Raw genomic sequence first — 23,099 nt, 5'->3', positions numbered from 1 at the left:
TATTTCAAAACAAAACTAGTATGTAGAAAAAGATAAAATAAACAATGCAAAATAGATCTTCCCTTGAATTTGTTATTAATGCATGTAAGCACTTATTGCAAGTACCAAAGTTTAAACAAAAATAAACCTATAAATTTTTAAAAAGACTTAATTAGTTTATTTGCTATCATGGTTTATATAATTTATAACATAATATTATAAGAAACCAATAAAAATTCATATATGACTCAATATACTCTAAGAGAAGTGTAAGTGTAAAATAGTTTTAAAAAGGTGTACACATAACCCAAAATCCTATAATTATACATGAACACAATTCTCAACTTATTTGAATACTCATTCAAAATTTTACAACTATCAAAATAATATATTTTTAAGCAGGGAAGAGACCTAGTATCTAACAAGGGGTCCCTATAATAGTGATTGTTTTGTCATAGATATTCTCCAATTATCGTTCATAAAAGAGCCCGAAGAAATGAAAACGTGTGTACTAATACTCAATCATTTTAAGCTCCTATAGCTTTTTTGGTTTTTGATTGACTAATTTGTGCACCACTATTGGAGCATTTCATAAAGACTACTGGGAGATTTGACTACAAGTACTCATGTTCATTTTTGAGCGAGAGATTATTGGTGCATAAACATAGCTAGTTTTGGATGAAGGTTTTGAGCACTTTTTGAGCACTATGCACTCCATAATCCCTACATAGAGATATGTGAATAATCAAAAGCTAAAACCTCACCTTTAAGCTCTTTCCTCACCTACACAAATACACCAAAAAAATTGACAAAATCACATTTACAAATTAGAATTTCTAGATTCGCATAATTAAGATGAACCTAGAATATATACTGAGTACATTAAAATACTTTATTCTAATTTTATCATTAAAATATTTATGCTTACCTTATCAGATTGCATAACCACATATATTATTCTACCTTAAAAATTGTAGAGGTCAGCTGATGTAGGAGCATCTGAGGGTTAAGGTTGTTGACTCATATGTGGGTTTTGGTCAAGATTTACTTCTGGGGGTCATAAATTTTGACTTGGATGCAGGTTTTGGCTGAAATTTTATAAGTAGTTGCATTAGGAGGAGTTATCTGCATTTCTGATTGAGCTCAACTTGATAGGTGGCCATTTTGACATTTTTTTGGGAGCTTGAAATCTTGTCTTGACCTCCAAATTTGGCTTTTTGTGTTTTTTCCATTTTTTTAGAAAGTTGTTTTTGTAATAAATCTAAATTGTATTTTTGATTTTGTTGATTTGTTGGCAATTCGTCTTGCCTTAGTTGGGGGCTTTTCTTGGGAAAAATCAGGATTCAGAGGATGAGTTTTAAAAATTACCAAAAATGGAAAATTCTATTTTAGGCTCATCTAGCTTCTACAAATCCCATTCTATAATCCAAGTACTATTTGTTGGTACCAACCCTTCCCACTACACAAGATATCTCTTGTAGTCACCTTGGTGAGTCTGAACAATCTTCTTATCTAGAATCTGTGCAACCTTTTCTCTTTTTTTGATGTGTATGGTGTGTGACTAGTCTACCACATCCTCCTTTTCAACAAAGGTATCATCACCATTGAAAGTATACAAATAAAAAATATTAAACACAAGAGATATATCAAGACCACTAGGGAGCTCTACCTCATAAGCATTATCATTAATCTTCTTCAAAATATTGAAGAGATCAATTTTCTTATATTTCAATTTATGATAAGTCTCGATAGGAAACCTCTCCTTTCTAAGATAAACCATCACTAGATCCCCTGTACTAAGAACCTGATACCTTTGAGTAGCACCTATATAAGCTTTGTACTACTCATTGTCATCCTACAACTAGTAGAGCTACTCTACAAAGGCTTTTCCATCATCACTGACCCTATCACCCAAGGGAAGCTACACCAAATTGAGAACACCCTAAGGGTTACATGCATAAACAACTTGAAATGGTGACTTACCAGTTGACCTGTTCACTGAGTTGTTATAAGAAAAATTTTCCTGAGGGAATGCCAAATCCCATTGTTTGGGCTTCTCTTCGGCAATACATCATGATGGATTACCTAAACTACTATTGACAACTTTTTCTTTTCCATCAGTTTGTCGATGGTAAGCACTACTGAACTATAATTTTGTTCCCATTTTCTTCCATAAGGTCCTCCATAAATGACTCAAGAACTTAGTATCTCAATCAGAGGTGATCATTTTTGGAACCCCATGCAATTTGACTATTTTAGAAAAGAATAACTTGGCCACCCTAGTAACATCACTAGTTTTCTTACAAGCAATGAAATGAACCATTTTTGAGAATCTGTTCACAACTATAAAGATAGAGTCATTTCCTTACTGTGTATGTGGCAATCCCAATACAAAATTCATACTCAAGTATATCCATGGTTTGACTGTACTAGTAATGGCATATACAATCTGGTGTTCTAAGAGTGTCCTTTGGCTACTTGACAAATTTGACCCCTCTCCACAAACCTAGTGATATCTTGCTTCATCTTTGGCCAATAGTACTTATCTACCACCAAAGCTATTGTTTTATCCTTCCCAAAATGCCTAGCCATACCTTTGCTATGAAATTCTTGAATAATATTTTTTTGCATTGAGCCTACAGGAACACACAGTTGCTTCCCCTTGAATAAGCATCCATCTTGGATTAGATACTCACCTTGAATAGTGTCTACGTGCCTAGGTACTAGATTCTTCAACTAATCAACAACTTCCCAAAAGTCACTATTAGATTCATACAAGCCTTTGATTGCATCGAAGCCAACCACCTTTGTTTCCATGATGGTCAGAAGAAAAACTCACCTGCTCAAGGCATCTACAACTTGATTTTGTTTCCCTGATTTATGCTTCAGAACAAAGGTAAACCCTTGTAGGATAGAGACCCAATTTGCATGTCTAGTGTTCAATTTCTTTTGTGTGTTCAAGTATTTCAGAGCAATATGGTCTGTAAACAACACAAATTCTTTGTCTACTAGATAATTATTCTAGTGCCTCAAAGCTTGCACAATTGCATGGAATTCTATATCACATGTAGAATATTTCTTTCATACATCATTCAATTTTTCACTAAAAAAGATAATGGGCTTACCTTCTTGGGTGAGTACAATACCAATGCCCACATGTGAGGCATCATAGTCCACTTCAAACACTTTGTCAAAATCTGGTAGTGCTAGTATTGGAGCTTCAATAATCTTCTTCTTTAGGTATTGGAAACTCTCTTCAGCCTCTTTGGTCTATGAAAACTCCTGACCCTTAGTGTAGTTTGTCACCAGTGCTACAATGCTGCTAAAATTACAAATTGAATTTCTATAGAAAGTATCAAAGCCATGAAAAAATTCTCACCTTGGTGATACTACGTGGACTATGCCATTTAAGAATGGCTCAAACTTTCTCTAGATCTATCTCGACACCATCTAGAGAAATGACAAATCCTAGAAAAACCAAGCTTGCTTGCATGAACCCACACTTCTTCAAATTAGCATAGAAATTTTCTCTTCTCAATACCCCTAATATGATCCTTAGTTGTTATAGATTTTCTTCCCTTCCCTTACTAAACATGAGTATATCTTCAAAATAAACTACTACAAACTTACCAATGTAGGGATGCAACCCAATGTTTATGAGTCTCATAAAAGTATGAGGTGCATTGGATAAACCAAAAGGCATAACCTTCGACTCATCCCCCTCTCAGATGTGGATTTGATGGTACCCACTTCGTAGATCAATCTTAGATAAATATGTCACTCCAGCAAGAACATCCATCATGTCATCCAAATGTGGGATAGAAAAATGATACTTGATAGTTATCCTTTTGATGGCTTGACTATCTATGCACATCCTCCATGTTTCATCTTTCGTTGGAGTTAATAATGCTAGGACAACATAGGGGCTCATGCTTTCTTGTTTTAATCCCTTTTGTATGAGCTTAGTCACCTATTTTTTTAGTTCTGCATGTTGTGTCAGACTCATTCTATATGCTACTTGATTGTGGAGACTTTCTTCTAGAATAAGATCAATATGATGTTGGATATCTCATTTTGGGGGAAGTCCATTAGGTAGCTCCTCTAGAATAACATCTAAATATTCTTCCAACACTACAATTGCTTTTGGTGGTATAGTCAAGTCTTCCTATTTCCCCTTTTGTACTAAAAATGCATAACAACACCCTCTCACTTTCATCTCCTTGACAATTTTCTTTTTAGATAGCATACTTTTAGTTTTTCCATCACCCTTGAGAGGTAATAAGACTACCTTAGATCCATCCTTCTAGAAGGTCTAAGTATTCCTTTCTCCATTATGAATAACCTTTCTATCATACTACCAAGGATGACCCAAGAGGACATGGCATGTGTCCATCAGAATCACATCACACCATAGCTCATCCTTGTAGACCTTCCCTATGGAAAATTTAACAAGGCACCTCTTATCTATTGTGACTTCACTTCCATTTTAAAACCATGTAATTCAATAAGGATGAGGATGCTTTTCACACTAGAGATTTAGTTTATCCACTATTTCTTTAGAAACTATATTCTCACAACTGCCTTCATCAACAATTACTTGACATACCTTTCCCACCGAGGTACACCTTTTCTAAAATATGTTGGTCCTGAGCCATGAATCATCAATGCCTTTCTCCTCTATATCCTCCTTGGCTAGAATAATCATTTTCCTTCTCATCATGATACTTTCTCCCATATCTGAAGATACTTGTTTAGATTCATTGTCAGCCAGGGCTAGGTTCACTCTAGATGACCCTCCTTGATTTCTATCCTGCATGTTGAAATTGGAACACTCAAAATCCTTGTGGCCTTCTTCTCCACACCTAAAACAAGTGAGAGGCCTTCTCTACTTTTCCCAACCTCTTTCACTTCCGTAGCCTAGACCTCATTGAAACCCCCTTCCTCTTTCTTGATTTCGAGGATCTTGCCTAGTGTCGATATCTTTTTCAGAACCATGAAAAATCTCTCCCCAACCATTATTAGAACCTCCCCAAAATGGAGTTGAGGTACCCCTTCGACCACCTCTATTCCTTTAGTTATATTGCCTCTTCTTCTTTTCTTCTGCCTTCAGAGCTAATTGGTAGGCTTCCTCCATACTATTAACACAATGCATGCTCAGTTTATCTTGAATAGAGAATTTTAGGTCATTCACATATCTACCAACCATCTACTCATTATTTTCTTGATTCCCTATGCACATGGATAGCTTGTAGAACTCATTTTTATAGTCTTGCACTGAAGAAAAGCTTTGCTTCAAATTTTGGAATTTGTGAAAGAGGGTTTGTGAATAATCCATGGGTAAGAATTTTTCTCTCATCTTTTTCTCCATCTTGATCCATGTCTTAGTCTTCTCCTTGTCATCTCTAACTCATTCCTTTTGGAGGTGACCCCACCATATCATTGCTTGTCCTTTTAGTTTTGTGCATGTAAACTTCATCTTCTTTTATTTTGTCATAGGCTTCGATTCAAAACATTTCTCCATCTTGTTTAGCCAGTCTATTAGTTCTTCTGGGTTAAGACTACCAGAATAGTCTAAAATGTCAATCTTTATTGCTTTACTCCTTCCTTCCACAACCCTCAAAACTCTATCTTCATAGCTCATTTCTCTTAGTCTTTCATCTACATTTTCTCCCTCTTCATCATATTCATTTCCTCTTTGTATTTCTTGATTATCTAGTCATTCATTGAGTCATTCAATCTCCCTCTATATATCTAGTACCAATATTTACATCAGTGTGATGCCTCCTCTTCATCTTCCTCTTCCTCTCACTAGTACAAAAATAGCAATATGTGACTAAAAAAACCACTAAAATTTGTATATAGTGACTAAAATCAGTCATGTCACTAATATTAGTTAATATCTAGTCATTTATAATGCTGCTAAATATGCTACTAAACAATTTTAGTCACTTATTTGATCCCTGATTTTGATCATTGATTTAGTCACATATTTAGTGGTACATTTAGTAGCATATTTAATCACATATTTAGTATATTTACTCACATATTTGGTAGTGTATTTAGTAGCATTTTAATAGTATATTTGGTCACATATTTAGTATCATATAAAATACCATATTTAGTCACATATTTGGTAGTGTATTTGGTCATAATAGAGCATGATGGAATCAAATCACCATCCTCCTACTTGTAAAGCAAGTGCTCTTCCATTGAGCTAGCACCCTTTAAAGAATACATAATAAATTATTAGTTGTTTCATTTAATTCTCAATATAGCACCCAAAAAGGTTATGGACTTGTATTTCTTGAAACGGGGGGCAACAAGGCAACATCAAATCAAGTTGATAGTTTAAAGGCTAAGAGATCTTAATCCAACTGACCTCAAAGGTGATGGCCCTAATTTGAACATGATTAGAGAAATACCATTGGAAGACAGTCACATGATTTCCCATGAGTTGGTATCCTCTTCTTAGAGGGGAAACATATCTCTTTCTTGAGGAATTAGGTATTTTATTCAATGTATTTCAACACATCTTTTTGTAATTGTGTGCAAATAATTAGATCTATCCATTATAGCCAATATCTTACATTGTTAGGTTTTTTTTCATTGAGAAGTCTCATTGATCTTATAAAGTCTCATCTTGCTCTATGGAATTGAAGAAAGCTATTTACTCAATCCCATGATATCTTTTGTCCCAACAACTATGAAACTTAGGTTTTTCTGATACTCTTACTACCACCAATATTATGCTCTAAAAGGAAGTTATTTGGTGTTTTCTTAATCATTGTTACCTCTTTGAGTATGTCCAGACTACATTGAATTTAATTAGGGTTTCTCTCTCCCAAAAAATCTCTTTGGTATCTGTATTTATGATTATGAGAATTCACATAGACAAGGTACCCCTACAAATGATGGTTGGCTTCTTTATCATTTTTTGATTATTATTTACTCTTTGTAGATAATGTATTCCTCCTATCTAATTCTGCTAATAGTTTACAAAGAAAATTTGATACACTTTTTGAGTTTCATAATTTTCACCAACCTATGACCAACCTAGATAAAACTAAAGTTGTGGTCATCAACAAAAATAAGGATGCTCTTTCTAGGTTTGATTTATTATACTTAAGTAGGAGTTCAATTTATGGGTCTCTCTCCTACCAACTTACATGTCTTGCCTTTATAAAGGAGACACTAGTGGTATAAGGTGCTCCTGGCTCAAAACCTTGGAAAAGATATGGATGGTTACAATATTTTTTCAGTTGTATATCTATATTCAGTAGGTGCTTATGCTCTCCTCTAGTATTGACAATCTCCAAGTCCTTTTGAAGAAGGGCTTGGTAAAACTATTTTACAATTTTGACATCCCTACTTTCAATATTGTTTCCTTTTTAGGGGGTAAACCCTTCTCAGCATTAGATTTAAGCCTCTGCAATAGAAATGGTTGAAGAACCTTCAAGTGAAACAAATTCTATCCAAGGAGACCCATGTTTAATGCATATCAATTACCAAAAAAGAATAGATAACAAAAGAAATTCTACTAATGTACCTTGTGAAGCTATTGGACAACCTCTTGTTGATCATATTCACTAGATATTTGGAACCATTCATTAAAAGTCTTAGTAGAGCCAAAAATTTCTAGGAGTAAGAAATTCAGTAATGACCAAAATTCATGGAGATTGTTCTGCAAGCATAAGCAAATAGACCATTTAGATAATAGTTAACACATAACAAGGCTACTTGTACTAGCTATAAGACTCATTCTTATTGGACCAACGTCCACAGAGTCAAGTTATATGTCAACATAAAATGTCATGTGAACATAATATAAGCCTTGGAAAGATTAGTGATGCATTATACTTGAAGAGGTGTCCTCGTTATAAGAAGCCTATAATTGGTGTTTAGATTCTCATTGTTTTTGTAAGAAGTGAATTTTCATTCTTAATTTGATGTGCCTCATCAATAATATTGTATTGCCAACTAAATCATTTAAGTGTTGTTTTTTCTTTAATTTCCATCTCAAAACTAGTGAGACACACATCAAATTTCCCTGGTACCAATATATTTTCATAGATGTTTGCCTGCATTATTTAAGAAGGCCAAAAATCATTAGCTAAGTGATTAACAATCCTTTAAAAAGGAAATAGGTTAAAATTGGGAAATTATATTCATCAGTATATACAAACCCTTTCTTCTTCGCTTCCAAGAAGCTCCACTAGCAGAAAAATTGGACAAAATCATTGAATCTCATTCATCCAATTATTGAGGGTTGATTTGGGTGCCACAACCATGTGTGAGCTTGATATTCCTTGAAATTCGTGTAAATATCCAAGTGAGGAGATTGTTTGCAAGGTTTTTCCAAGCCCTTGTGAAATAAAGAGGAAAGGAAAATGTTTAATGCATTTACATAAAGTCCTTTGTAGAAATAAACTACATTCAAATAATATAACAAGTTAAGAGAATATCCACTACCATTTCATCTACAAGTGTTCCATTTATCCCATTTTCATACAATCAGATGAGCTAGTTTAATTGGGCTAATTGGTAATCTCTCATTTTTCCTTGAATTCCTAAACATAAACAATAAAAATAAAATAAAAAAATTACAAAATATGTCTTCAAGTTAACTATGAAGTAGAAGAATCAATTGCAACAATGATCATCTCCACATACAAAAGTCAAGTGTTGCAAAGAAATGAGATTTATGTATTAATACATGATGACTTTATTTCTATTTCAAAAAAATAAACTTAAATTTGATATAACTATATGATGAATTAATTAATTAGACATATTAAAAAATGTAACAAACTAGTTAAAACAAGAATATAGAAAAGCCCAAATATTGATGTCAAGGGCCTATTACATTGCGCAACAAAACCAAACTAATCAGACACACAAGATTTCATGTCATGCAAGGACACATTAAAATAGACATGAAAAATACTATAACTAATTTGTGCAATTTACATTAACATGTCACAAATTACCCTAAGTTGTAGCTTACATATTTTAAGGATTTTCCCTGAGTTATAGATTACATATTTTATGACTTGTCCTGAGTTGCAATTAACAAATTTTGACAAGTTTTCCTAAAGTATTTAGGTTTTTGAAAAATAAGACCCACTCAAACAAATTTTAATTAAAATGTTGACATTGCTAGAAAGAATGTTTTTATTGTTGAGATCTTTCAAAATAGAGCTACATTAAACTTGGATATCCACAAATGCCCAAAAGTCAATGCCAGTCAATGGGAGAAACCAACTCGGAGTATACTCTTCTATAAGGATGAAAAAAAGTCAATAAATTAGCTTCAAGTAGAGAGAGAAATTAACCATCAAGAAAGTAGACATCATGACATCAAAGAAAACTTGTTATCACTTGCAAATATTAAGATATCTTCTCCATAAAGTTTTAATGTAAAAACATTTAATGTTTTTATTTCTTGAAAGAGAAGAAACGTTGCAGTACAGGATGTCAAAATGAAATAATGATAAGATTTTAAGTACCTAGCTATTTGGTAGGAAAGTTGATTGATTTATGTATAATTCATTTGTTAAAATCACTAGATTGTAAAATCTGGATTCCAGTAACTGGCTCAAGAAACTTTCCAAAAGTCAACAATGAAAAAAGTAACACTTAATATTTAGTGTTAATTCTTTGGTCTTACCACAAATATACGGTCAAAAAAGACATCCATACAATGTTTTTGATCTTTTCCCTTACATATTTAATATTAATTTTGCAATCTTGTCACAAATACAAGGTCAACACAGGAATCCTTGCAATGGTTTTGGCCTTTGCCTTGACATGAGGAGTGTCAAAGGTGAAAGCAACTATGTAAGAAGAAATTCAAGCATGCCTACCTTGGAAAAATTGATAGTCTTGGACAATGTTGATAGGGAAAAGAAGATACCTATCCCACAACACTACTATATCACCTAGGGGCACAACTAGGTGAAAAGGTTTCCTCTTCTTGTAATAGTGGAGGTGGATGAATTGAAGGAGAATTTGGGGGTATCAATAGGAATGTGTAATTCCTGTAGAGATTGGCATACATTATCCCCCACCTAGTAAATAATGAACCAAAGTGTGCAAGGAATAGGAAGGTCTTGGGATGGAAAATAACAATAATAAAGAGGAAGAGGTTTAGGCTCTCCTAGACTTAGGTGAAGAGTGGATTAAGGACAACCCCAGAGATGTCAAGGGCATTTCCAAGAGGCTAGCCCCATGCCCACAGGAAAGTAGATTGCACTGTGATAAAATGAGTAGTCCACATCAGGAGGATTTGAAAGTATGTGTTGAGAAGAATGGGGAAGGGAGCTTTGAGAATCTATGGGAAGGAATTAGGGGACCTTGAGAAACAAAGAGGACAATGCACAGATAAAGTAGGTGGTCACTAATAAAGTTTTTTTTTTTGTTTAGTGATACTATCATTCTAGTATGATGTACTTTTGCATTAATTGGAATTTAATATATAGCGGATGAACAGGAGGTCAATGGGCTATGATTTTGTCACTGGTGTAGCCATGGGTATAGATTAAAAGTAAGTCTACATATAGAATAATGGGACTTTTTGTAGTATATATGAGCAAGTCTACAAGTCTTCAATGAGAAAAGAAGAGTATATATGATAGCATAAAGAAATTAGAAAAATTAGAGAGTATATGTTTTCTCCATTAAATTCAATGCATGAGAAAAACCAAAGAAAAAAGATGGTATGAAGAAGAATATAAAAAAGATTAAACTATCATTGTGTTTGATTAAATAAAAAACTTTATGTGATATGACCACAGTTAGCAATGTATGGAACATGGAGTGAAATAATCAAAACTAAGTGTCTAAATTTAATCCCTCCACATGAAGATTCTATAACATAGAGACACGATACTTAAACTTCTTAAGCAATTGTAAAAGACAATGTTGACCATAGGATGCTTGTTCAATTTGAGTGAATTAGGTTGAAATAGCATCTTGTTAAGACAATGAATAATAAGATGAATAAAATGTTGAATGCCAAAAATTGAACTGCAAAGGCAATTGGCAATGGTGACTACATCTTTATGGTGTCTCGTCTTCAAAATCACAATATATATTAAAATGATGAATTGTATTTGGTCTCAAGAAAGAATGATCAAATAGAATCATCTTTAAAGACATGATACTGTGGATAGAAGTTATTAAGTCATCATGATATGAAGGGCTTTCACATTCTTTATATAATCAAATTTGTAAATAAATACTTGTTGGCGATTTATAAATCTGACACTAGAGGCCATAATGGAATTGAAATTATATGTATTAAATTCTCAATGTATCTATACAAAGATTTAAATCCACATTATTATCAAATGGAAATCACAAGGGTTCCATTGTCTTTGGGAAAATAGGTCAGCGATAAAGTTGAAGACCAAGTCTTTATGGTAGATCAACAATAGAATAGTGATTATGATGAATGGAAGTATTGGGTTTCTGAAGGTACCAACCCTAAATTTAAAACTAGGTCCATCCCATTACTAGTCCATCTTAAGCATGCTTAACTATAGAGTTTCTTCCATGGTTAAACCCACTCTACTTGCAATCTAATTTGGAAAAACTTCACCAATTGTTGCACCTTATAAACCATTCATTAGAAAGTCCCATAAGCTCATCAATTGATAAGTAGGAGATATTTTTGCACAGAAAGTCAAATTGTGATATTGCTATCAAGATTTAACTGTGTAGTTTTTGAAAACTTAGCACTCATTGGATCTAGATGATGCTCACAGAGGTGAACCCATCTCCAATGAGCGCAAAGTGTTCCATTTATTCTCAAAGATGGGTTCATGTGAACCACTACTCATGAAACCTCCATCAATGAGTTTGACTCAACAAATACATAGTTAAATCATGATGGTAATATTACAATTTGACTTGTTGTGGAAAAAATTTCCTAGTTATCATTTTTTTTGTCTTTAATGTTTATGTTATTAGAAAAATAGACACACACTTAGACTATTTGACAACTTGTCTCTAAGAAATGCAATCACATGGACTGCAATGATGATAGGATATGCATATAATAGATTTGATGGTAGGATAACCACATAATATATTTTCAAAGCAATTATGGGTAAACCTACTTAACTCTTACACATTAAGTCCACATTTCTTTGGCTTTTGCAATTGTAGGTAATCCACAACATTTTCTAGTGTCCTCCCTTTCTATTGCTAATTACCAGATTTGGAATGAAAAGATAAATTTTTGTTAGGAAAGATGGTTTTTGTTAGAAATGATTTTATAGACATGTATGGAAAATATGGAACAATAGTAGGTTAACTGGTTAACATAATGCCTCGTGGAATTCCATGGCAATATATCTACAAGATGGATTGATTAAAAAGGATCTATGAAGTGTTGAAGAAAATGTGATTGGCAGGTGCAACTTCCATACCTACACCAAATTTGGAGCTCTTAAAGAAGGTATGCGAATCCATCAAAGCATAGTGAAAGGAGTGTTTTTGTTATATATTTTAAATGAAGGATAGAATTTTTGTCAAATATTATAGCTATCCACATCTCTCGCACATAACAGTGGTGTAGCTTGTTCAAGGGCTATACTTTTAGGGATATGAACCACAAACCTAGATAATATCCACAAACATAACTACAATAGACCAATTCTAATAAACTACTTGTGATCCAGTCTAAATGAGACTAATAAGCTATTGCACAATCAAAATGTAAGAGCATCTATTTTTTAAGAGAAGTGGGTAATCAAATAATTGAACTGAAGTAGATAAGAGTGCACATTGTAAGATAACCATCTAGTCACATAGTGATTGTAAGACAATTATCTTATAGTTGTAAGATACTACTTCAAGAAAATAAGACAATCTAAAAAATTGAACAAATCGTGATTCTTCAATGCTAGTCACTCACATTTTGAGGTCTGTAAATTAGGGGATGCAATGCCTCCTTAATCAATGTATACTTCCTCACATTATTACTCTACCTTTCCCTCTTTACCATCCCATTTCCTCTTGAGCTTTGTAGTTCTTGACTCAATTTGACAATACCAAGAGGCATTTCATTCAGTAACAAAAAAAATATTGAATTGTAGAGATCCACAGTGAATCCCAAAAGAGAGAATTCTTGACCTAGAATTTTGCAATTTCTGACCTAACATTAAATTTCATCAATGAATCCACTTTCATCAGTGAAATTATCTCACATTGACATTAAATTCAATTTTATCAATACAAACCCCTTGAACAAAACAAGTGGCCATTAGCTACTTAGACAACAATCCTACCTCAAAGACAATCAGACCAGATCCAATAAACCCATATGTAATCACAAGAATTAAACCCCAATTTAGATCCTCTTTTTCCCTCTACTAAGACTCCCCTTGTTCTGCAACATCTAGGTAATCAAATTCGGATTGTTAGTCTTTGTAGATAAAAATGAAAATACTTTCATACTCCTTCAGTTGAACAATCTCCACAACAATGACATCCTTCTCCTCATCCTCATTAATCTTGATTCCCAAACTTGATTATAATTAATATCCTCCCATTAATTAGGATCCACTTTATGAAACCCCTATGACCCATAAAAATAGAGCATCAGTAAGCTTATCAAAAAGGAAAACTACCCAACAATGACATGAAAAGATTATCCCTAAGAATTTTCTACAATCCATCAAATTTTTGGGTTCAATGCAAACTTTCATGCATAATTGAATTTGAATTCAACACAAATTTTAATATACAAAATGAATTCAAATGCAGAAATAGTCTATGGATTCATTGTAAATCCTTGCATACAATCCAATTTCAAAACACTTTTTGAAATCAATACAAATTTATATTCAACAGAATCTAAAAGTAAGATTTAGTGAAAGGGTTATTTGATTTAGATGTGTTGAGTTGTCGAATGAAGCTTGAAATGTAGTGAGGTAGGAGATTAAGGGAGAAAAAATGGGGATCCTTCACAATGAAATTGTTATCACCTAGAATTACAAACCCTTTTCCAATATTGTGGGGGCATTAGTGGACACAGGAGAATCTTACAAAAGTAGGGGATGCCATGTCTCCTCTCAGATTTCTTGTTTAAGTGCATTTCTAGATAATTGGATCTCTGGAATTGGGTGAACCATTTTAAAAGTGCATTCCTTATAAACATCACAGTCATAAATGTTGTCCCTCTTTTCCATCCCATTTCCTCTTAGGTTTCCTAGTTCTTGATTCGTCAAGTTCACTAGATCAAAGAAATTATGAATAGGGAAATAGCCTTGCAAATATCAAGAACCAATTTATTAATAATTCTAGCCATCTAAAATACAATTTCAATGTTTAATAGCATTATTTCCCATGGACTACAATGATTTCTTGTTAATCACAAAAATGGATGATTTGAATTAAAATTATTCAAGAAAATACAATCAACAAGTATAAAGGTAGATCCCATAACATTTCCATCATCCTCCTCACCTGTGTAAAAATGGGAGTTGTTGAATAGAGTATGTGAACTTTTAAATTGATGAATTTTTGTAAAGCCAAATTCTATAGCTTTGCAAGTTGTTGAACCAAAGAAACAAAGTGTTATAGTAGAAGATTCTTTGGAAGAAGTAATAGATTTAAAAATTGAAGGGGTGGCATGTATATATCAAACATGGTTTATCCATGGCAAGATATCCACAAGATGGACTAATTAAAAAGGCTCTTTGAAACATTGAAGAAAATGTAATTAGAAGGTGCAACCTCTATACCTCTACCAAATTGGGAGATTTTGAAGAAGGTATGTGAATCTATCAAAGCATAGTGAAAGGAGAGTTTTTTTTATATATTATAAATAAAGGATATAATTTTTGTCAAATGTTATTGCTATCTTTGACCAAGTAGACATGTATCCAAAATGTGGAAGCATGGAAAAAGTATGTGTAACTGCTCTAGTAATTATGAAATCATAGAGAACTATATGAAATAATGCTTTAAATATTTCATGGAAGACATGAAAATTACTATTTAGCTATCCATATAACAAACAACTAGATAGGCATATATAAACACCAAAATCTCAAGCATACAAGTTTGAATTCTTCAGGCATGCCTTAGTAATCAATTTTGCAACTCATTTTCAAGAGATAAAACTCTTCCAATCCTATTTTAAAAAGTGATAAATCTCTATGAATCAAAAATTACCATGCGTACTAGAATCTTCATTTATAAACATGAACTAAGATAACAAAAAACTATCAAATGTATAAATGGGTACACAAGCAACACATGTTTATTTTTCTTTCCAAACAAGGACAAGCTCCAAATGCTATAAAATTGTCAAAAAGGGTGTTTGTCCGTAAGAATAATCTTGTATATACCTCTATACACAATTTTATGATGTAAGAGAAATAGAAATACCAAGCAGAGAAAAAAAATAGGGAATAAGAAATACCATAAATTAAAACAACAAAAACTATGAAATGACTAAATGGGCACATAGGTAGACATTTATCTGAAAGTGTGCCTAGCCATAAGAAAATAGAAATCAAGCACAAAAAAATTAGAAGTTAAAATACTAAGAAGATAAGAGAAAACACTTAAATAGCTATCAATGAAAATATAGAACATAAGCAAATAAGAACTCCTAAAACTATTTAATTCCCATCTCTCCTCAACACTGATTAAAGAAGTTTACTATATACAGTCATTGTATTTGATTATATGATTAGTTGTAAAACTTTGGAAAGTTTGATAAGATTCATTGTTTGATATTTTTAGCCTAGATTGGATATGCTAAAAATGAAAAACATTCTAATAATGGCATATCTAGAAGTATTTTATGCTAGTTACTTGAAGGCACTGCACAATTGGACTGATTTAACCTTTAATGTCACACATTTTGTCTTGGTTAGTTCCAATTTTTTCTTGACCATTTTTTGTTTCTTTCTAAACTACAATGTAGGAAAAATAATATCACCTATTTTCAAGTAGAATATCAAACTTTTTTCACAACACAATGATGTGAGTACATATTGGCTTCAAAACAAACATCACCGACTTAACCACAACCCAAACATGTGCAATTACTGTATATTATTATGTTTTTCTCTATTATGAAGCAACCATATGATTGTAGTCATGGGAGAATCACTCCTAAGTAGATACTTATAGGTTTCTCAATTACATCTTGTAATAGAGAAACATCCTCCCAACCTCCACAACCTTGCCAACATACTCCCATCTCATAACAATTAAAAATTTGGAGACATCCACCAAAGCACAATGAAGAGGAAAGACTTTAATTAGCATTTCCATTGGAAAAAATGGTGGCATGGTCTTGATTATCCAAAGAAAATCACATCACTAGTATTTGTGTAGAGTAGTAATAAATATTCCTTGAACTGCCTACCATCTAAATTTAATGGAGCAAGGTTAGGGCATGCCCAAGATAGCTTGTAATTTTCCAACTTATATTTTTGTACTATAGCCTAGCTAATGTTAGTTTTGTTTTTGTAATGGCCAATAGCATTCTATGTCAACTTTTGTACACACATGACCAAGTTCTTGGCTAAACTCATGTCTTGCTATGGAACATAAATATCATTTAAGAGAGGGCTCAGGTTAGCAAGAAATACTAAAAAAGAATATATAGTGTAGAAAGTAGTTAGTCATATTGTGGGCTTTATATTTAATGAATAATGTACCCATATGATCCTTAAGTTATATGGTCTCATGGGGATATCATTCACAATCAACATGATATTGTGGTACATATTTAATGTGTATGTGCCCATGGGAAATCATCCTTATATTTTTACAAATTAGAATGATGTTGTGGTATATATTTAATGAGTATGTGCTTATGAGATATAACCCTTGAAATCTATTGCAGATAAGGAAATAATGAGGATGGGATGGAAAGCAATTTGATGTAGGGGCATTTTCAATCAATGATATGGGTAGTCAAAGAGGTTGTGTTAAGATTGAGTGTTGCAGATTTTTTGGTGATTTAAATGCATATTTAAGTATGGTCTGTCATTGGAGATAATGCTGACAAAGACTAACCACTGGGTGTTGGAAATTATTTTTCATAAGTCTGTATGTTTTTAATGGTGAGAGAAAATGACAAAAGATTTGTGTGGTCTTAGATTTTTAATGTTGCAAGATTAGGAAAATAATGGTGAAAAGTTTATTGGATTTGGGTGTAGGGGTTTTAATCATTATAAGACTTCAATACATATTTGTACACCTGCCATTAATGGAGAATTTGTGCTGTAGAAACTTGTCAGGTGTTCAATGTTGCTAGATTTTAGGTAGTTACATTGAGGGTTAGAAAAGGTTTACATATTAGGTGAAATATATGAAACTTGTATTGAAATGCTATAGTTAATGTATATTATGCAAAGAAAAAGGAATTAGATCTTTGATAGTATTGATTTGTTGGTAAAATATAGATATGGAAGCAATGTCATTGTTGTAGATCTGGTTGATTATGATTAATAATTAGACTTGGGTTTGTCAGAGATTTTGGAGAAAGATATATGCTTTTTAGCACTATCATCATTGAAGATAACCCCATTGTAAGGACTTGGGTGTGAAAAACAAATTTAGTTTGAAGTTTGAAAGATGGGTGTTGAAGAGGAGTTAGGAATTTTGTGTTCTTGATTTTTTTGTTGTAGAAAATAGAAATCATTTTCATTAAAGATGTTTATGTTATTTAGAGCATTGGAGATTTGGGTGTTATATTTCTAGAAAAGGGTAGGCATTTAAGTAGTGTCGCCATTGGAGACAATTCTAATGAAGGATAAGAGGACATTGTACTGAATTCTTGTAGGCTCTTTTTGCATAAGAATGGGTAAGATGCATTTAAACCTCTATCACATTGTGTGGCCTTCATGGGTTTCTAGTAAAAAAAAGAGAGAAATAGAAACAGAATGAGGAATCATCCTCATGGATGTTGGTGAGATCACTTAGCATGAAATGTGCAAATGAGAGAGCCAAGTCCTATAAGAGAAGAGGAGGGGATGATGAAAATGGAAGCCAACATAGATTTTTAGAGAGCATAGATGCATTTTTTTTTCTATCAAAAATCAAGGAGTATGGGCCAAATTGGTTTAGGTATGATGATTCTTATAGAGGGGAAAATGAACTTTGGATAGACGATGAGAGAAAGGATTCATTTGAGCTTGAAATGAAGGGTAATTACCATGTTGATACTAAGGATCTCAAGTTTGATAATGATCAAAACATGGAGCTTTGTAGAGAGGATGATAAAAAGGATTCCATTAGGCCATGGGTAGAGGATCTTGCTTCCATGAAAAGTGAATTTCATGAAATTGAAGATCATAATGAGATTCAAAATGAGGGTGTCAAATTTGAGGACAAGAAAATTGTATGTGATGTTGGTGAGGAGAACCAGAGCTTGTCAATGGATGCGAGGAGAATTAGGAGAGTTTCTAATAACCTTTCTACATGCTTTCCCTCTAATAATTTGATGTAATGGATGGTGGTGCGATGAAGTTCCAAGCAACAAGAGTAAGGAAAATGCAAAGTTTCACAAGTTTCAATGAAATGTAAAGACCCACAATGCCTCAAACACCTAAAAGGTTAACCAAGAGATGATTTGGATAGTAATAATATTATTCAAATGGTTCTTCCCTTCCAAAAATATTCTGTGGTCATAAACTAAAAAATGCACAAGTTAGGCCTAAAACTTTAACTAGGCTTCCACCACTGTTACCACACATTTTTCCCACAAATTTTCCAAAAAATTAGAGAAATAAATTACATATTTTGACACCCATTTGGCTTCTATATAACATATTAAATTATTAGGTATGGTTGTTTTGGATGGAGTCGTTGTTGTTACACTATAGGCCCCTTATTTAAAAAAAACACCCACTTTTACAAAGGAAGTACTCATAATACCTGTCCCCAAACTCCATAACTTTCTAAAGTACCATCAAATGTGTTGAATCAAAGGAATATTTAGTGGATTTGAGTCTTTAGGCACTACAAGTGCGAAAGCCCTAAATTAAGCTTCAAAACCCTCAAAACCTAGGTCTTCTCCAATCTACGCTCGCCAAATGCTTTCTCCAAAAAATAATGGATGGAAAAAATTTTCTTCAATATGTATAAGCATAATCCATCATAAATATTCTCTCTCCTTAAGGCCAATATGTTGTTACTGTAATTTACCAACAACTTTCAATGCAAAACTCTAGCAATTTGTATGGTGATCACCAATTAGCTAACTTCTCCCTCACAAATGCATATTAGAAGGTTACTATGTTATAATAAATGTCAAACTAGAGCCATTCCATGATAATAAAGTATTCACATTCATGGAATGCCCATGTCCTTAAAACTTGTCAAAATTGCCTGTTAAATCTGGACAAATTGTGACAGTCAACAATAAGGAATGAAAAGAATGATGCAAACCTTCAATCAAAGCATATAATGGTAGATTGAATCATACATCAGTGTCCTTATTTAATCCATGATAAATTTTCTTTTAGAGAGACTCTCAATAAATGAATAAACTCATAAAAAAACTTGCCAAAATAGAGGTTTTTCTCATTAAATTTATGCACAATCTGTACCATTCACTTCTTTGTCATAAAATGGGATTCTATACCTTATATATAACTTCCCTACAACCTTCCAAACAAACCTTGGTCAGTAAAAGAGTCATTAAAAGGTTAAAACACAAATAAACTCCTTTTCCCTCCTAAAACCAACAAACTATTGCAATTCAAAATTTGAATTTGCAACTTTACAAATTTGACATTTTAAAGACATTTTGAATGTTCCAACCTTGCCAAATGGCTCAAATAGTCTTATTTGTCATTTGTAAAGACAAAAATAACTTAATTTAATCCCTATTACATCTATATGCTCAATGTTCCCTTTTTTGGACTTCCAAGACCTAGGAATTACATATTTTGCATATTTGATGCTGTGATAGGCTTTAAAACTTCTGAGTTGATTCCACCATGTTATGAGTGATTTGTCTTCATGCTTGGAATCCTCTAGTTGACCTTGTGTTCCTAGAGTGGATTATGTGGCTTTTTTTCTCTTATACCACTTGATGCAATAGATGGTGGTGGGATGAAGGTCCAAACAACAAGAGTAAGGAAAATGCAAAGTTTCACAAGTTTTAATGAAATGTAAAGACCCACAATGCCTCAAACACCTAAAAGGTTAACCAAGACCTATACCCTATTTCAAGATGATTTGGATAGTCTTAAAATATAAAAAATAAGAGGATTCAAATGGTTCTTCCCTTCGCAAAACACTCTGTTGTCATAAATTGAAAAATGCACAAGTTAGGCCTAAAAGCCCAACTAGGCTTCCACCGTTGTTATGACATATTTTCCTCACAAATTTTCCAAAACATTAGAGAAATAAATTACATATTAAAATACCCATTTTTCTTCTCTATAACATATTAAATTATTAGCTATCATTGTTTTGGACAGAATCCTTGCTATTACACTACAGACCCTACTTTAAGCCTAAAAACACCCACTTTTACAAAGGAAGTACTCATAATAACTATCTCCAAACTTAAAAACTTTCTAAAGTATCCTAAAATGTGTTGAGTTAAAGGAATATTCACTCAATTTGAGTCTTTAGGCATTGCAAGTGCAAAAGCCCCAAATTAAGCTTCAAAACCTTCAAAAGCTAGGGCTTCTCCAATCTATGCTCTCCCAATTCTTTCCCCAAAAAATAATAGATGGAAAACCTTTTATTCAACAGGTATAAACATAATACATCATAAAAATTCCCTCTCCTTAAGGCCAATACGCTAGTGTTGTAACTTACCAGCAACTTTCAATGCAAAACTCTAGCAATTCGTATGGTGATCACCAATAACCTTAACTTCTCCCTCAAAATGTATATTATAAGGTTATTAAGTTATAATAAATGTTAAAACAGATCCATTCCATGAGAATAAATTCTTCACATCCATGGAATGCCAATTTCCATAAAACTTGTCAAAAATGCCTATTAAATTTGGACAAATTATGACAGTCAGCAATAAGGAATGAAAACAATGCTACAAACCTTTAATCAAAGCATAGAATGGTAGATTAAATCATACATCAATGTGATTATTTAATTAAAGATCATTTTTCTTTCAAAGACATCCCAATCAATGATTAAACTCATTAAAAACTTGCGAAAATAGAGGTTTTTCTCATTAAATCTATGCACAATCCGTAAAATTCACTTCTCTACTATTTAATGGAATTCTATACCATATACATAAATTTCATACAACATTCCAAACCAACCTAGGTCAATACAAGATTCATTAAAAGGTTTAAACAAAAATAAACTCATTTTCCCTCCTAAAACCAACAAACCGTTGCAATTCAAAATTTGAATTTACAACTTTACAAATTTGACATTTTAAGGACATTTTGAATGTTCCCACCTTGCTAAATGGCTCAAATAGTCTTATTAATCATTCATAAATACAAAACTAACTTAATTTAATCCCTATTACATCTATATTCTCAATTATCCCTTTTTGGACTTCTAGGACCTAGGAATTACATATTTTGCATATTTGATGTCATGACAGGCTTTAAAACTTCCTAGTTGATTCCACCATGATATGAGTGATTTTTCTTCATGCTTGGAGTCTTTTGGTTGACCTTGTGTTCCTAGAGTGGTTTAGGTGCCTTTGCACCAAAATTCCAGTACATGTGTGAAAGAAAGTTTAGCCTTAGTTAAGAATTCATTCAATCCTTACAAGGACTTTAGAGACTCCATGATGAAGATGATTTTGGATAGAAATATAGACTTCAATAATTATGATCTAGAGGAGCTATTAAATTGCTACTTTAACTTGAATTCTCTTGAGCACCATGATTTGATTAGACATTCATTTACAAACATTTGGCTTGAATTCCAATCAATTTAGGCCAAAGAGATGCAAGGCTACAGACAATAGTAGTACAAACAAATTTTTTGTCTCTATACATAATAGAGTTCATATACTATTTTTTGTATAAATAAAGTTATTAAGTGAGGAAAAAATTGTGTCAATTTTTCATCATTGATTTGCTACAAAATGGGAAATTCTCCCTATTCAATTAGTGTCATTCCCTTTCTTATTTGTATCCTTGAATTTTTTATTCATACTTATGAAACCCATATTATAGACTTTAATGCTTGCAGAGGGTATGATAGAATCAAATAGACATGGATTACTTGTAACCATATTTAACTTTGTGTATTTCTAATATGACTCTAAACATGTGGCCAATTATTGGATATGTAATATTGAATGAGCTCATAATACAACAACAGCTTCAAGCCCTTGGAATAGGGAGGTTTAAAGTTCAAACTATGAGAATTACACTTAAGCTAAATTTTGTATTTTGGGCATGGGAGTCTGAAGGAATTATCATTCAACATAAGTACATTGCTCAAATCTCACAAGAATTGCACTCAAAGTTAACTATTGAAAGCTAGGGACAAGAGTCAGAAGGAGTCAACATTCAATATAATGGTCACACATAATGGTCAATTTTCATTTAGCATAATGGGTTGCCATTCAACATAATAGTCACACATAATGGTTAGTCATCATTCAACATAATGGTCATGGGAGTTGGAAAGAATCATTGGCCCTAATCTAGCTATGAAACCTTTGTTGGTCTTGGAGTGCTCAAAGACCTTGTGCCAGACCCAATGTTACTTTGACAAGTGGGACAATTTTGCTAAAGAATTTTAGGCCTTTTCCCTAAGCCACAAAGATTGAATAGTATAAGATATCAACAGTCTAGAAAGGTGCAAGCCAAGATAGGACAATATAATCATCTGTTTCCAAATAAAAGCTTAGATATAGTCTGATCAATATAGACTAGAGTTAATCATGGCCTATTTGTCTCTCTTATTGATATTGTATAGATCATCATGATGGACAATTGTATTAGGCATGACTAAAATTATTTTTCTGAACTATAGTTTGCATTAAATTTGATTTTCAAGCTATTTCATGATAATTGTAGATGTATAAAGAATCACTTTCACTTACACCTTATCACAATCTTCATGGCATTGGAATTGTAGAGTGTAGGCAAGGAAAGATCATAACATATTTGAGAAAAAAAGTTATATTT

The sequence above is a fragment of the Cupressus sempervirens genome, chromosome 5, assembly GCF_028749045.1.
Source record: "Cupressus sempervirens isolate cs-2001-9-10 chromosome 5, ASM2874904v1, whole genome shotgun sequence".
Classification (NCBI taxonomy): Eukaryota; Viridiplantae; Streptophyta; class Pinopsida; order Cupressales; family Cupressaceae; genus Cupressus; species Cupressus sempervirens.
Note: the sequence above shows the minus strand (reverse complement) of the source record.